The sequence below is a fragment of the Calidris pugnax genome, unplaced genomic scaffold, assembly GCF_001431845.1.
Source record: "Calidris pugnax isolate Ruff unplaced genomic scaffold, ASM143184v1 scaffold273, whole genome shotgun sequence".
In the NCBI taxonomy this organism is placed as follows: Eukaryota; Metazoa; Chordata; class Aves; order Charadriiformes; family Scolopacidae; genus Calidris; species Calidris pugnax.
In genome coordinates this window covers 6,020,214-6,038,045 of record NW_015094508.1, presented here as the reverse complement: position 1 = coordinate 6,038,045, position 17,832 = coordinate 6,020,214, and the positions used below count along the sequence as shown (strand labels likewise).

General features: G+C 42.5%; 1 long non-coding RNA gene across 1 annotated transcript; it reads right to left on the bottom strand.

Annotated features, from left to right (window-relative positions):
• Window positions 1-1,483: 1,483 nt before the first annotated feature.
• LOC106901863 lies at window positions 1,484-10,572 on the bottom strand. Its single transcript, XR_001414393.1, has 3 exons — window positions 10,448-10,572; window positions 9,406-9,598; window positions 1,484-2,260 (listed from the first exon to the last, which is right to left on the bottom strand). It is a non-coding gene; the product is annotated as an uncharacterized LOC106901863 (long non-coding RNA).
• Between the last annotated feature and the right edge of the window lie 7,260 nt (window positions 10,573-17,832).

The window sequence follows — 17,832 nt, the reverse complement described above, 5'->3', positions numbered from 1 at the left end:
TTTTATTGTGGTGAAGCTCCATTGCCATTAATGACATTACTCCTGCTTTCTAAGCATGAGAAGCTTCCTTTGTGGGAAATCAGGGCAATCAAAACCAGTTTTGCAGTGGCTGCCTTCAAGCCTAACTGTGCATGTGTTGTGTTCTATTTGCACATTACATCAACCACAATATTTGACTGCCATTTTTGCTCTTGTGTCTTTGTATGCAGTTAAAAGTCTACATGTTCTTTCCGGAGTTCATACCCACTGCACAAGATTTTAAAAGCATCAACTAGGCGTTTGTGCTGCAAAATCCTACTTCAACTTGAAAACAGAGAAGCAAAATTTCTGCACAGCAGTTTGGATGCCTAGGGCTTAGTAGCTTCTCCTCTTTTTGGATGAGTTTCACTCCCCCCGCAGATGGTTAAAGGATGAAAATTACATGCTTAGTATTTTTTTTTCTTTCAGGAATTCTGCCTGATTTCTACAGTGCATTGATATAAAGGTCAAATTCCATCAGCTTCTGCCAGAGAATTCTCTGAATTTTGTTCTTTTTTCCAGGACACACAATGAAGCAGTACACTTGCCTTAAAAATGTTTCAACTTTGAGGGATTTGTTAATTTCTTTTCTTCCAAAAAGAAGCGCTACCTTTGTAAAGTATTTGTTAATTTCTGTATTTAGCTCCAATATTTCAGTATTTGGTCTTCAGCATTGCGTTGAGTCCTTTTTTTCAGCCTCCAAAGCTCTCAGAAGCAAAAAAGAACATCATGTTCCTGCGGACTGCCCAGGACACATGCTTCACAGCTGTGCCAAGTTTGCAGCTGACCAATTGGCCTACGTTGCAAGAAGACTCATTTTCAAAATTTACAATCGTTTTTTTTAATGTGTGCCAGATAGGCCGATTCACTGTGAGACTTCTTTGATTTTATTGACGTTTAGAGCCTCATCCAGTTCCCAGTGAAGTCAATGGGTGTCTTTCCAGGCCTTATAGCAGGACTTGGATGAATCTCTAAGTGGGCAGAACTGTTTCCCGTCACCTATTTTGCCCACTGAGACATTAAAAAAAATCACCGACACCCATTCTGTAATGTTGTATAATCACATTTACCCTGGAATGTAAAGGAATTGCATGATCTTCAAAGGTAGCTACCAAATTAAATGCGGCAACTGACAAACTACCAAATTCCACAACATTAAGCCTCTTATGAAAATGGTAATACTAATGGAATTATTTTGTTTGATTTGTTCCAGAAATAATGTGTGCCTTAGAGTCCTAAGTCCTGTTCCCTGAACATGGTGGCTTGTCTGGGTGAAGGGAGTACACAAACAAGCAAGTGCTAGGCATCTAATCTAAAATACTATGATGTGATTTCACTAGCAAAATTTTTGTAACAGGGGAAGCAGGCATAATTCAACCATAAAATGTTTTTATTAGAGTTTAATGTCTGAAACTATTTCAGACTGAACATTTCAGTTTACAGTGCACATAAACAGACTCCTGAAAATCAGCATTTGCAAAGATGAAATCATAAGCTGGAGGATTCCAAACCCAGATGACATTTCAGTCTGTAGCCAACAACAGCATCCACTCTGCAGCGTAAAATCAACAGGGTAGCAGCAATGTTCATATGCGTAGTTGTACGTGTATGTTAGTATACAAGCACAAAAACCTCGCACACTGTACATCTCTGATGCCATTTTTCTGGTGTGTGCAAAAGGAAAGAAAACAAACAAAAAGCCAACTGGACAGTTTAGGGCTTGCTGTTCCAATCACTCACCAAACTATTGTGGGGAAATGAAAGAAAATTAATCTAAATAACACTTCTCCACAGTTGCTAGGGAAATTCTCTTCAGCAACCTGAAGCAGCGTGACATCAGCGTGGTACATGTAGGGAGGAAGGAAGTAGGCAAGATAGCCTGCTTGCTGAAAGAAGTGGACTTTTCTCTTCCCATCTAAGTGTCATCCTCCATCTCTGAAGTCATCAAAAGAAAGAATGCAGAAGAGACAGAAACTAAAAAGATAAATTGTTACAAGAAAATAAAAGACTTTTTGTTCCATAAAAGAGTTGGTGCACACCACTTCCACTTCTCCTCGTGTACCTCTGATGAAAGATCACAAACACCTACTAATTCCAGCACAGTTGAAGTTGTCACTCTCACAACTTTCCCGTTTCTGAATTCAGGATTACTTAGGACCCTAGATTCCTTGAATTGGTAGATCTCCATGCACGTTATTTGGCACTGGACTGTTCACTCCAGAAAGTTATTGAAGTAAGACTCCTGAAAACAAAAAGACAAAGTACCCTACTGTCAGGCATATGACTTGTCTGAAATGGAGCTAAATTAAGGTGACATATCAAGAAAAGTTTTTAATAGTGATATCTACAGGATCGTGAAATGCTACAACAAGGAGTGGGAGAACCACTTACAATGCTAAGGCACTTTCAAATAGGCTATATGGAACAATTTTGGTATGAAGAGCATGAAATAGAAGTATAATAGGTCCTTTTGATCTCCACTTTCTCCACAATCTAAATTAATTGAAAGTGTTCTATTAGAAAAACTGGTAAAAGGTACTGAATGTTTTTCTACATTTTGGTTAAGAGAAGGTCAATGCTATGAAACCAGTTAAGAGAAGCACTGAATCTAAACCCAAGCAATTAAGAAAGAAGTGATGTTAGACTGCAAGAAGAAAGAAAGAACAGACTTTCCTCCAAAAAAGCAAGCAGGGAGAGGACAAAACTTTATGTCACTGGAAACAATATTTGACAGTTTTCTCTCTAAAATAGTTTTATTTTTCAGTTGTATTGTTTCCCAAAGAGAAAACAAGCAAGTCAGTCATAGAAAGCTGACGAGATCATACTACCTCACATAAAATTAGAAGAAAAGGCCAAAACTATGGAACCAGGAAAAGCAATAGCCTAAGGCCCCTGGACAAGTTTCTTCCAAGGCAGCTTAGAGTCATACACAGATGTTAAACCTATTTTCCCTTTCATTTACTCTGCCTTCACTTTCCTTGCTCCAAACACACTCATCTCCATTCCTGCCCTTGCCACACCCGGACAAAAGAAGATGACTATCATGAGAAGGACCAAGAAATGACTTTTCATGAACCACCACATCTGGCAATCTGCAACGTCTGGGTTTTGTCACTATACCAGAATGCAAAATCCCAAAAGAACAAAAACCTGCCTCAGCTACTGGAGTTAGTCCAGTGGCAAGCTAAGGTACCAGTCATTGTTTTATTTATACTACAATGTCATTCAGGAAGTTTGTGTGGACCGAAGTTTTGCAATCTTAGGTCCTGTCTAAGCACAAAGGCATCCTCTCCTTGGGGCAGGAATGTGAGGTAAAATGAGAGTCTTGAGGATTTGGTAGCCAGTGAGGTGAACGAGAAGAGCAGGGAGGCAGCTACTAGAGCACACACCAAAGAAAAGGGCTGAGAAACAGGTCTCAAGTCGCTATTTCTGCCTAAACCAATAGTGACCCCGTCACTTACATGTCTGATAACTGTCCATGGGCTTAGCAGCACATTTAGTCATTTGACCTCCTTCTCTGGACACAAGAGTGGCTCACATGGGGGAGAATCTGATCATGAAAAATGCAGAGTGTGGAAGTGCAGGTCATGTGGCTGTGCGTGTATGTGTGTATGTGTGTGAGGGGGAGGTCATGTCATCTTTCCTGGTTTTTGCGAGGAAGCTTTCTCCGATGTTCCCTGCTTTTCTTTACTGACCTCTATACCACCAAAAGTAGTACTAAAAACAATATGAGGGCCAGTACTTTAAATTAATTAGCTTTAGTATGATGTGTTTCACCAGGTGAGTCAGGTAGTAAATCCAGTATCGATAGGCTTTACTTATTTCCTGGAAATACACGTGTGGGAGAATGGTTCTGGGCTGCACACCAGAACTGAGACTGCTGGAGTTAACGAGGGCTTCATTCTTCCTTTCTGCCTACCAACTACACCCATAAAAAGGGAGGCTGCATAAAAATATCCTTAGGGCACTGCACCATGGAGTGCTAGTGGTGAGGACAGAGCATTGATTTGCCCCTACAGTCACCAGGTCTGCACTTACAGTCGCACTGTTTATCTTTAAATGGAACCATGAACCCAGCTGCAGGACAAAGGGAAATGGCCCCAGAATGCAACAAGACAACCAGCTCCTCTGAAATCCTAACTGAAGTAGGAGTGATGCTTATATTCATCATGAAATCCTCTTTTTAGGAATATTTATTAAAAATGAGCCAAATTTCTCTCTTAGCTTATTTGTACCAATGGACTTTTGAATCTTACAACAGAAACAGATATGAATGGTTATGTTTCTGAAATACTAGTTGGTTCCATATGTGCTAACAATTTTCTTGGAAAGTGGATGATAAAAATCTTAAACACAGAAGAGGAAATTGTTACTAGTTCCTTGCTCAATTATTTTTACTTTCATCACCGCCTCAGATAATATTCATACATTGCCCACTGAAGAATTCCAGCTCTCTTTCTCAGAGATAAGCATACCCACAGCCAAGATGTTCTCATAAAAGATTAAAATTCCTTCCCATATCAACAACAAATTAGTCATTCATTTTCACACTGTTGCACTCTGGAATCAGAAAAATATAAATTATTAACTATTCTTATACTCCATTTACAAAAGCAACTATTTCAGTTAATTGCTAATTTGAGCATGGCTTAAAAACAAATGAGAAAATGTACTGTAAATGTTAGCACTCAAGTATATAAAGTGGATTCTACCATGAACAATATTAGCACTTAGCAGGGAGATTTTAGGGAATAATTCTTCATAGCAATAACTCTTAATCCAAAAAAAATTTGCTGAAGATTTCATTTTCCTTCATGGTAGTATAAAAATGGATCAAGGTATTTAGGATACTACTTCTGTGTTATGTATTACTTATAGTTAAGACTGTATTTTATTCCCTCCTGCAGAGGACAGTACTTTTATTGGTAGATACAGGAATATGGTTACTTGCACTTGTGACTATTTAAGAAACCTGTGTAGTAACCTAATGATAAAATCATGTGAAATCTTATCTATTGACAAGATGAATCATTACGACAAGAATATTTAACACTTTAACTTCATAACATTCCAGAAGGGGAATCCTTTAAACAGATCTGTCTGCATTACACCCTTTTACTAGCAATGAACCCAGATACATAAATAACTCAGTGCCATAAATAAATACATGCTAGTTCACCTCAGGTGAGGATTGACAAGCAGGCTTCAACAGGGCTCAACACAAGGACATGGAACCATGTGATTTGGTTCCTTTGTGGGACTAGATATGACAACGGTTTTGTAAGCAGTAAAATATCTTTTCACACAGGTAGGGTAGGTCCTAAAATTATAAGGAGTATTCAGGGGAACGCATTCCTTTTGGGGTTATCATGCAAGGTAGTGGACATACGTAAATAAAATATCAGTCAGCAATTTTCTAATGTGATAGAGGGCTGTACCTGCCTCTTAAAGCTCCAGTTCTACAAATTAAAAAATATATTCAACCATTTAAAGCCATTTCAGACAATGCTTTTCTTTTTTTCTTTCTTATTCATAAGTCAAGCTTCCATTGGCTTGCATTGGCAATCCATCAGAGTTCCACCAGGATTTTGTCCAGCTCTTCTGCAGATGAGAAGGCTCCAGCACACAGGCTGTGGCCAGGTAAATTCGTCAGAACAGACTGCAAGCACAGAACTGTATACTTTCTGCTCAGACTATAGTATAAACAAAGGGTGGTGAGAAGCCAGGACTGTCGAATTGGCAAAGATGTATACCTACCACCCCAAGCCTAGATTCCATGGGAACATACGGGAAGAAGGGAGTTGTACACTTATTCTGCTGCTGTAGACCAAGTGCAAGATAAAGTTAATATGCAAAGTGTGACCTCACCTGCCACAAACCAGGCTATGCAGACTCCTAGCAGGTCTCTCAGCTGCTCTCCTCCAGTGGATTTGTGTGTTGCTTGGTGCACTACAGAACAGGAGTTACTGCCACGAGCTGTAGTCTAACCGCAGGGGAAGCACTGAGACTCAGACTCCTCATTCTGGAAGTCCTCAGCTTGATCCTAAGCCTGACTGTCCACTCCTAGCAACAACCCTGAGGGCTACCACGCTTCCCTGCTCTACCACACTGCACCACTGTATCAAGGTCACATACGCAAGTCAATCCCGACAGCAGTTTTGAGGGAGAACAAAGCCTTCAACAGAAACAGCACTGCAATCACTTCCAGGACTGGGCACGGGCAGTTCCTGTACTAAGCACAGAGGGAGGCATTGGTTGACCTAAGCCTTTTACCCACCTCTCACCACACAGCTCTTCAGAATGGGCCTCTTTTTGCAATTCCTGCTCCAAAGATAAGCGGAACTGGGACTTGCATCCCACTGATGCATGTATCCACAGTTCATAAGCCAACGAAAGTTGAGAGCTATGGATCACATCTGTTGCTGTGAAGACACCCCCACAGAAAAACTATTGAAAGGATCTGTCTTTTTACTTGGAAATGGTAACAGAAGAGAATTTTTCTCCTTTTTCTATAATCACACTGACTTCCTCACCCAGCATAAGGTATCTCAAGGAGGTCTTCAGCTGAGACAGCCTGGGCAACACAGTGAACATCCTGCTGTCTTCATGGAGGGAAGGAGGACTCTTGAATACCGAGGCTTCAGAATGAATACTGGCAAGGGAAGTGAAATCTATTTCAGAGTACCTCCAAAAATTGTTTCCCTTCAGCTTTTTCTTGCCAAGGCTCACTAAGATTCCATGCAGTGCTGATATGATATGAAATATAGCACTGTGTAGGAAACAAGCTCACCAGGGTTACTGGAATTACTTAATTGCCATTTTAGCTGTTGCATTCCTGTATGGGACCCAGATCAGGCATGCGTCCAGCAAGTCCCTGCTCCCACTACACGTGGTGGAAGAAAATCACGTTTCTATTATGTAATTACAGTCCTTACAGAGAACTGTAATGCTTTATTAAAAATCCAGAATATATGATACTTTCCAACTCAAAATAAGGTAGGACTCTCCATGCACAGTGAGGAAAATTTGTAGACTATAAGCTTCTCAACTTTTCTTTCGAATAAGGTGGTTTTTTTTCAGTTCACTACATCACTGAAACACTATTCTAAGCATTTTCTGCATTACTTTGTAGACCATTAGCAACCACATGAAAAAAGAGAAAGAGAAAGAGGCAAAGAAAAAGAAAAAGACACATAAGGGAAACTTTCAGCAATCTAGAAGTGAGATACCAGGCTGTGAATTCAACAGGTCTTATCTTCCCCCAGCTCTCCTGAGTGTAGCACCACAGGGTAGCTTGCACAACACAACACAACACAACACAACACAACACAACACAACACAACACATGCTGTTCACCCAGGCCTCCCTCTGCCTCTCTCTATTGAAAGGAGAAACAATGTGAGGACAACTGCTTACAACTTTTTTCACAGGTGAATACACCACACATGCCCCTATAACTCAGTTTCCATGTGGCTTATAATATAAGCTCTCCAGTTTATTCTATTTTGCTGTTACTAGAAGCAACTGAGAGCCAGTTGAAACCAGACTAAGGTACAGAACTTGGGCAAGGCACATAATAGGCTTGCACAACTTGGAGTTTCTCTGGGTGACACTTCAGTCATTAATATCTAAATTATGTTTATTACTAAATATCTAAAAGTTTCTGTGCTGAGTGCTGTACAAGCACTGAGAGAAAGTGGATAAAGAACTGGCTAGATGGCCACACTCAAAGGGCTGCAATCAGTGGCTCAACGTCCAAGTGGAAAGCAGTGATGCATAGGAGTCAGTACTGGGACCAGTGCTGTTCAACGGTTTTGCTGGAGACATGGACAGCGGGATTGAGTGCAGCCTCAGCAAGTTTGCTGACAACACCAAGCTGTGTGGTGCAGTCAGCAAGCTGGACGGAAGGGATGCCATCCAGAGGGACCCAGACAGTTTTGAGAGGTGGGCCTGTGCGAACCTCATGAAGTTCAACAAGGCCACATGCAAGGTTCTGCACCTGGGCCACAGCAATCCCAAGCACAAACACAGGTTGGGCAGGGAATGCATTGAGAACAGCCGTGAGGAGAAGGACTTGGGGGTGCTGGTGGATGAGAAGCTCAACATGAGCTGGCAATGTGCACTGGCAGCCCAGAAAGCCAACCACATCCTGGGCTGCACCAAAAGAAGCATAGCCAGCAGGTTGAGGGAAGTGACTCTGCACCTCTACTCTGCTCTGGTGACACCCCACCTGGAGTGCTGTGGGCAGCTCTGGAGTCTTCAGCACAGGAATGACATAGACCTGTTGGAATGGGTCCAGAGGACAGCCATGAAGATGATGAGAGGGCTGGAACATCTCTCCTATGAAGACAGGCTGAGAGAGTCAGGATTGTTCAGCCTGGAGAAGAGAAGGCTCCGGGGAAACCTTACAGCGGCCTTCCAGTACCTAGAGGGAGCCTATAGGAGAGATGGGGAGGGACTCGCAATACAGGAGTGGAGTGACAGGATGAGGCCTAATGGTTTTAAATTGAAAGAGGGGAGATTTAGATTAGATGTAGGAAGAAATTCTCTATTGTGAGGGTGATGAGGCACTGGAACAGGTTGCCCAGAGAAATTGTGGATGCCCCATCCCTGGAGTTGTTCAAGACCAGGCTGGATGGGGCTTTGAGAGACCTGGTCTAGTGGGAGGTGTCCCTGTCCATGGCAGAGGGGGTTGAACTTGATGATCTTTAAGGTCCCTTCCAAACCAAACCATTCGATGATTCTAAGGCCAACCTTGCAGGTATACTGGTCCTCTCTGGGCCATTTTCTGCCTCCTGGCCTTGCAGGAAAAATGGATCATAGTCCTCAGGTGCAGCGGGGCAACATGAGATCGGGGAATTTGCTTCCCACAGTCCAGCCCCTTGGCAGTCTTGAATTCAGTCACATACTAGAACAGGCACTGTTTCAGAAAATGTTCAAGAAAATGTTTGCTGTACTAGCAATTGCGTCCCGCATTTAACTATGATGTTTCTCACAATGCACCTCACCATATCACTCTGTTCCCAGAGTCTAACAAAATACGCATATATATATACACAATATACTTTTTAGATTTTTTCCTATGCTCAAGCCATCTGCATCTTCTTCTTCAAGACCTTCTCTCCAGAAGGGCTCATCAAAGACAAACCATTTTTTTTGTGTGTCACATTCAGAGAAAATGTGTGCTACTGTGTCAATCCATTTCTGTACTGAGTTCAGCTATTACATTTTCAAGGCTGTCACAAGATCCCTCTGAGATCTGACTTACGATATGACAAAAGTAATAAATAGGTTCCTCTAGTTCCCCAAATTCCTTTGCTTTAAAAGTGATGCTTCAGGAAACAGGCCAGAGGGCAACTCAGTCTGCTAAGAAGCTGGTGACCTTACCATGAGCCACAATTGCATCACATCAAGAGATCTCTTTTCAGTAGCAAGTTGCATAAATAAATTGCTCTTCATAACATAGCTTCTGCTTCAGGCAGCCGGCACAGTCGAAGAAGGGCAGTGAGAGACCAAACTCTGCTCCAGACAACATCATGGTATCTTTGCAAAAGCCATTGATTTTTGTATGTCATCCAGCCTATGTCCAATTAAAAAAAAAAGAAAAAAGAAAAAAGAAAGAAACAAATGAAAAAAACACAAAACAAAACAGAAACAACCCCCTGCACCAGTAAGAAATATTGCTGGAGTCTATGTGGCTCTGTTCTAGGTCCCTTTCCCCCTCTTGTAAAGGCTATCGGTAGGTCCAAAATGCATTTTGCTTCCAAAGTCATACAGAAGTGAAACACTTGTTCTTATATGAAACGTGCAGCAATGTACAAATTGGTGGGTAATGGGCAGACACTACCATCCTTATCTTTGAATTTCCATTCTTTTCCTTAGACCCCAAAAGATTACTTTAAAACTGTGGTTTTCTCCCCCCCACCTCCCCTTTTCTTTGTGGTTTAACAGATAAAGTCAGAATGGGAGGAGGTTTCACCGCTTTTGCTGCATGTGAAAACATTAAATTATTCTGTTACTCTGAGGCTCACTGATAGCATGAAGATGACAACTGAACACCAAGGATAGCATTTTCTCGTTCTGCTGGTAACAGAGGGCTTCTTTGGTTGGGTTTTTCAGTTTAGCAAATTCCTGATGCAATTGTCTTGATATGAGCTCTTCAAGGTTTTACCTCCATTTTTCCCCAAAATAACCTTCCTCTTCTCCCTATTTTTTATTTTTGCAAAGAAAGTAATTTCTAAACTACTATTCATTTTATACTGAAATATACTATCTTACATGCGTTTGTCAAATCCTACTTTTTATCTAATTAAGTGTCCTAGTAGCACATACCAAATAAATATTCTTATAGAAATGTCACATGTAACATACTGACTCCTTTCCAAATGAAAATAAAAGCAATTCAAATTTCATAGAATCATAAACTCACAGAATAATTTAGGTTGGAGAGGACTTCTGAAGGCCATCTAGTCCAGCCTCTCCAGTTTGCTCCAAGCAGGGCTAACTTCAAAGTTAGATTATGAAGATGATCAGAGGGCTGGAGCACCTTTCCTGTGAAGACAGGCTGAGAGAGTTGGGTCTTCTGGAGAAGAGAAGGCTCCGGTAGACCTTATAGCAGCCTTCCAGAACCTAAAGGGGGCCTACAGTGGAGATGGGGAAGGACTTTCTGTCAGGGAGTGGAGCGATACGACAAGGAGTAATGGTTTTAAATTGAAAGAGGGGAGATTTAGATTAGATATGAGAAAGAAATCATTTCCTGTGAGAGTAGTGAGACACTGGCCCAGGTAGTCCAGAGAAGTTGTGGATGACCCATCCCTGGAGGTGTTCAAGACCAGGCTGGATGGGGCTTTGAGTAACCTGGTCTATGTGGGAGGTGTCCCTGCCCATGACAGGGGGGTTGGAACTTGATGATCTTTAAGGTTCCTTCCAACCCAAAGCATTCTATTAACTCTCTGTAAACAAAAAAGTGTTCCAAATACTAACCACTCATATAATTGCTTGTTTTACATTAACATTCATTTAATAGTTTTGCAACATTTCAGTACTAAGACATAATTTTTTGCAGTACAGCAACTATGTTGTTGCCACAAAACACCACAAATACCCCACTCAGATGACAGGTACAGTTAATGATCAATTAATTACATGTGCATATTTGTTGGTATACATGTGCACTGAGGAGACCCAAGATAAATCACACCATCCTATAGCTTCAAGGTGGAACTGGCACTGTTAGTCCCACTTCCTGTTCCTACCAAGGAAGAGGAGTAGGTTGGAATAACAAAGGTCATTTGCTGCCATGCATTTCCCTTTAAAAAAGTGAGAGGCAAATGTTCCCCGCCTTCTCAGATGACTGAGATTTAAGGAAGCCTGACTTCCAAAGGTGTGGCACACAGCACTTATATCATCATTTTGAGTTAGCTAGAATGACAGCTGTCATGTCATGTGAAGCCTGCTGCGCTGTTGGTTAGCAACAGAGTATCACGATACAGCTAATTAATCATGTTGCAAATTTGTCTCAAAGTTGAAAAAAATGATAGCTCTGGCCCATCAGATTAAACAGAAAATATTCGTTCATTCATTGCTGCAACAAAAAAGAACTACTCTCCTAGTCCAGGCAGCAAAAGAAAACTGAATACACTTTTCTTTTGACCCTGAACTCCTACTAGCTTCACGGGATCAGCCCTAATTTTATATTTGCTTCCTAGTACTGTAATTGTTAGAAATGTCACTCAAGATGTATTTTATGTAGGAGCAACTGCACATGTTCCTGACTGGCAGAATTTAGATTATTCATGCCCATATTGCAGTGAATTTTGCAGGCTCTACAAAAATACGTCTAAATTGGCAAGCTTTCCAAGGCTTGGTCTTGCATCTGATGCACTTTGCAAGGAAAGGGAAGGTGCATCTATCAAGTACCCATAACGAGACTTTGACTCCTCTAAGTAATTGATTTAAGGGTGCAGGATATCTCAGACAACTGGTAATAAGTTGTGACCTCTTTCATCTCAATGTTATTGGAAGAAACTAGCTAACTCTTACCCTATACAAACTGATACGAAATGACTAGATGATCTCAACCTATATTAAACTGCATTTGCTTCTCAGACTCAGCTCACTACTGCAGGCTGCAAATTTCCCTGCGATCAGATGTCAATCCCAAAACATACAAACGGCATCTTTGGGAAAACAATCTCAGTGGAAAACACATCTACAGATGGTGGTGGAAATTTAGATGTACTATTACTCACAAAGTCTAATTACTCCTGGTAGTCTTATTCAGATGGCGTTGATAGACATTGGGTGCACAAACGATACAGTGCAGGTGAAAACTTCCAAGATTTCTGCTCATGCCGAACCACTTGTCTACACAGAAGACATGAGTCTTGCATGGCTGTCAAGCCTAGACTTTTCTTTCACTTAGTGTACAAGCACTGAAAGAGCAGAGGAGGAATTACTCATAGATTTCAGAAAAAGCAGAATGTATGTTTATGTAATTTTATATGGTTGAAAGATAAACACAGATGTTGCATTTGCAGATATGATATTTATAACATTATTTTATCAATTATGTTGTGCTTCAGACATGGAAAAACATTGTCTATTTATTTATCTTAATAGTCTGTAGATCAAAAAAACTTATAGATTTTAAAAGGTTTCTTGACAAAATGTCAATTTTCATATGTTTAGGCAGTAAAAATTACAAGACTAGAGAAAAAGGTTACATAAAAAGTCAACTTTCCGATGACTAAAAATAGTTTGGGGTTTTTTAAGTAAAGTATTTTGAAGACTTTTCATGGACACAAAGTATTTTCTGGCTGTGATCTGTGCACAGAAATCTTGTTTTCCATTATTTTTGTGATTTAGAAATGTGCTCCAAAGCAAACTGGAGAAACTCCTTGCTAACAGATCATACTGCAGAGGTAAGGCCCTCTGCTTTTACAACTACAGTCATCTGGTTTTCTGCTAGCAGGGGAGCGATTTTTGGGACACTTTGTTTCTGGTGGGAAAATTTAACTAAGAGAAGGTATGATTTCTCATGGTTTGTATCTTCTTTTGATAATTCATATATACATGCACTTACTGAATCATAAAAGGTCTCCAGTGGCCATCTACTTCATCTCTCTGGCTGAGGCAGAACAACCAGTATCTCTGCCAGGCAGCTGTTTGACTAGCCTTCCTAAGTCGCCTTGTATCTTGAAGAATGGAAAAAAGGCTTAGATGTCCACCATAGCATGAAAATAATCATATGCTGGAAATGTCTATAAAGGGAGATTTGTCTGATTAGCTGAGACACTGACATTTATTGCTGTGTCAGGTTTTTGGCTGGACAGAAGCCATTCTATCCTTCCCACAGAACTGAAACAAATTCAAATCAAATCACGCTGTGATGCCCAGCATGACTGGCATGCTGCTAATCAGCTTCCTTCCAGTTTTAACATGAAGCTTGTCAGGCTTACTTCTCTGATTCTTAATATGATAGCAAGGTTTGCTTCTTTCTTTCTTGGATTTCTCTGTCTTATTTTTAGCTCATTCTCCTTTCGCTTCTTTTCTATGCTAAAATGCTGGTAAGCAGTGAAGGAACGTGATTCTTATGCTACTGTTTTGTCTTCTGAAATCACATTTTGGGGCAGCAGTATCTTCTTTGTCCCAGCTATGACAGGAAAACATCACCATTCACAGTCTTTGATGCTTGCCCTTCTTGTGATCCATCTTATTTATTTTGTATTTAACTCATGTCTATAATAACTACGGACAGTCTTTCCTGTTGTTTTCCTGACTCCTCTCTGTGGTCACTCCTTTGGGAATTTTACATGAGTAATTTAGCAGTGTGTGCTAGTAGAACAGCACAGTTACATTGTATGAATTCATTTTCATCTTTGGGAGTAAGAAAGAATTTAAGTGTTGATTCTCTTTCAACTTCAACCTTCAACTCAGATGGCTGAAACCCCACTGCTGCAGGATGATATGATAATATGTCACAAATCACAGGACTCTTCTGAACTTAGTAAATGACATATGCCATTAGCATTCATCACATCTAAGGTATATTTCAATAAAACTTGCCTGCACAATCTCCTCAACCTTTGTCCATGCTATCCCAGGAGATCAGATTCAGCACTGATAAAATTTACTAATCTATGTACCTTGCTGTACAAATGGATTTGCCTTGATATCTTAGAAGAAACAGAAGGAAATCTCACTGCTTAAAATGTTCCAGTAAAGAAGAAAAATGGAGTTTGTCAGTTGCAGTGGAAGAGATCTGATGCTCTGGAAACTCTGCTTTCCCCACAGGTCCTGTGATGATTGAATTTTTTCCTCTCAGTTTCCATACTTTAAAATTTCCTTTCTAAAATCAAGCTGAACTTTTTTTCTGCCAGAGGAAAGGGAACTTCCAGGTAGATTCCCTCCAGTGCTGCATGACCTTTACCACAGAAAGCTTACCCAGGGGTAAGATGCAAAGGCTCAAATCACCTGGTGCAAAGGCTCAAATCACCTTTGTTCAGCTACTAGTACTGAACAAAAGACCTGCTCACTTTTTCACTGCATTCCCCTCAGCAGCCTCTGGCAGAAGTGCTCAAGAGATCTCCTGACAGATGGAGACTATAGTTGTCTTCCTTAGCAAGAACAAGTGCGTACGGCTTGTACCTTGATTATGCTGCCCTTTACCCATATTTCACCCTTCTGTCTTTTCTTCTTTCCATTGACTGTTGCCTTGACAATCTCTCTGTTTAGATCTTGCCTCAATGAATTAACCTTTCAACTGGTCAAGAGTATCCTCAACAATTCTAGACCTAATCAAACACATCTACATGCATTATGCCCACGGTAAACTTTACATGCAAAAGCTTTATGCAGTCCTTAAGATGTCCTGAAAAGACTGAAGAAGGAACCCAGATTTTCAACTTCTGCATCGTCCTCCTTATCAAGCTCTACACAAGAGTACTGCTTTGCAGTGTTCCTAGAGCAAACCTTATCACATAGCCTTCACCTACCAAGATGAAGGCACCTGGGAAAACATAATCAAGGAGTTCAGCACAAACTAGGATCCAACCTGTTGTGGATCAGCTCTGTGGAAAGCGACCTGGGAGTCCTGGTGGACAACAAGCTCAGGAAAGAAAGCCAGCTGTATGTGAGGTTGCATCAACAAGGGCATCACCAGCACAGATAAAGAAGCCATTATCTCAGTCTACTCAGTGCTTGTCAGGCCACACCTGGAATACTGTGTTCAGTTACCAGGAATCACAGGAAATAATTCCTGGAGACACGGGGATAAAGCTGGGAAAAAGGGATGTGAGGAAGCTGGAGTGATCTTTAAGACGGAAGTCACAACAGGCCTGACAGCAGTCAGCAAGGGGTGCAACAAAACAACCTGTTGCTATTGCCTACTTTCCCTCTTTTGGGTGCCTTTCTCTCCTTGATTGACACAGAAATCAGCAAGTCAGGTGCTTGAAGTGAATGCAAAAGTCAAGTTCAGGCAGGAAAACTGGTAAAGAAAGCAGAGACTGAGATGGTCAGCAACTACAGAGCAGAGGCAGGAAGGAGGTCTTGGACCCTGCCCTGGGTCTTTCCCCTCCAGTGGGGGAGCAGGGAGGGAGCGCAGCCATTGACTCTAGCTGTGCTTTTCACCTGTGGGACAAGTCTAGTCTCACCAACGGGAACCATTACTGTAGAGGTTTTTAGTTCCCTTAAATACCCATTGTCAGGCCAGTGCCCAGAACTGGCATTCCAACCAGCCAGTCTGTCTAATCCCCTTCAAAATCCATGCTGTTTTTGCCCTCAGCAACAGCAAATGCCAGAGACAGCAGTCTGGACAGAAGAAATGGAACATTCTTTCTTAACTCTGCTTCTGCCCGTGTTTTCAATCCCACAAAAAAAAAAAAAAAAAAAAAAGTGTATGAGATGAGAGCTGGCATTCCCCTCAACAATTTTACTATTTAGTATTTAAATTACAGCTTTTGCTTTTGCTTACGTACAAACACCAATCTCTGTTCCAAAAGGAGTGTTTAGTTTAAGAGTCATTCTGTGTGTTTAGATTGCCAGAGAGGCTAATGAGGGCATTTTTATCATTTTCTAGGACTGGATCCTGCAACTCCAAGGCTGCAGCCTCTCAGTGCTCCTCACACCCCAGTGGGGTCAGATCCATGCTGTCATCCCGAGAGGCCTTAGGAGTTGTCATCTTCTCTCATCTGCAGTCCTGAACTGAACACAGTCCTAATGAATCAATGTAAAATTATTAATGGGTGTTAGGAAACAATCTTCTAGCATCTCTTTGAAGCTTGCAAAAAAGTAAAATCCTCTCCAATGCATGAAGCCATGGAGGAACATCTTCTAAAGAAATTATAGCTCATTAGAGAGATTTAATTTTTTCCCCATAGCCAGTACAACGAAACTTCTTGCTTTAGAACATTTTTCAGGAAAAAATACCTCAAAAGTCCAAAGATTCCAAACCCACACTCTGACCTATTGCATTTGGCAAAACCTAATTACACCGTTGTTGTAGTAAAACTGTTCCACTTTTTCTCTTAGTTACCCGTGATCAGACCATAAGCTAATTCACTGTTTCAGAATGCCCAACTGCCAAATTAAAGCAGGGTGGGCTCCTCCCTTCCTCCCCAGCCAACATGTACTCTTCTTTCAATGGTAAGAATTCAGGGTGTCTTGCTTTACCAGTCCTACAGTTTCTAACAGGGTATTTCAAGGCCTGGTCCTTGCACTCTGTCCCAAGATATGCCTTGTTCTTGCTTTTGATAGTCTTCATCTCTCTCATTTGGCTGCTTTTAACGGGGTCAGCCCCTGGCACTTGTATTGAAAGCATGGGTCCCAGTGAGCCTTTAGCTGGCTTCTTGCACGGCTGCCCTTGCGCTCATCCCCTGCTGCCCTGGATGTGTGATACCTTCGCTTAAACCACTTTCTCCTCTTTCACAGCGACACCTACAAGGACTGAGTCACGGTAACATATGTACGCATATTTAGTATATCTCAAGATAAACAGAGACCTGTTCAAACACAGCACACATACCTCGGCGGCAGCACCACTGCTCTCTTTGCTGCAACCTCGTGGCGTGGTGTCACACCCCCGTGCTGTCAGATCCCCGGGAGATACTGTGCAGTCCTTGGGGCAGGGGATATGTCATTTCACTCGGCGCTGCACGCAGCTTCGCAAACTCAAGGCACCGTGCGACGGTAATTAATGGTATCAACTGGAGATCTCTGCCGGTGCAGACAGCCAACACCTCCGCCCATCGGACCGCTCCGGCCGGCTGCAGAGTGGCCCTGGCTCGGCTGGGGCCCAGGGGTGTTCAGGGCGGCTTCCAGCCCCACAAGGCCGCACAGGGCCGCGGGGAGGCCAGTGGTCGCCAGCAGGCCCCCACCAGCCCGCCCCTGGGGAGCCGGCCCACACCGGGGTGTGAGGGGTGTGAGGGAGGACTGCGGGCTGCCATCGCCTTGCTCCGGACCCCGCCGAACACCCACGACTCCCAGCACTGGGGAGAGGAGCCGGCAGTTTCTTTCTGGGCACACTCCACCAACGTAACATATGACGTCAATTTTGGGGGGGAGGGAAGGCAAAAAAAAGGAGAAAAATCCCCAAAGAGGAACTAGGCAGAGACACATGTTCCTCTCACTGTCGCACCCCGGCCTGGCCGGGCCTTCCGCGGGCCGAGGGGAAGCCCGGGCCTCGCCGGCACTGCCGGGCCCGGCGCCTGAGGGCGGCGGCGACCCCGGACACCCTTCTCCGGGGACGGGAGCGGCGGGCAACCCGACACCGCCACCGGCTGCCGGCCCCGTGGGCCGCCCTGCAGCGAGCCCGCC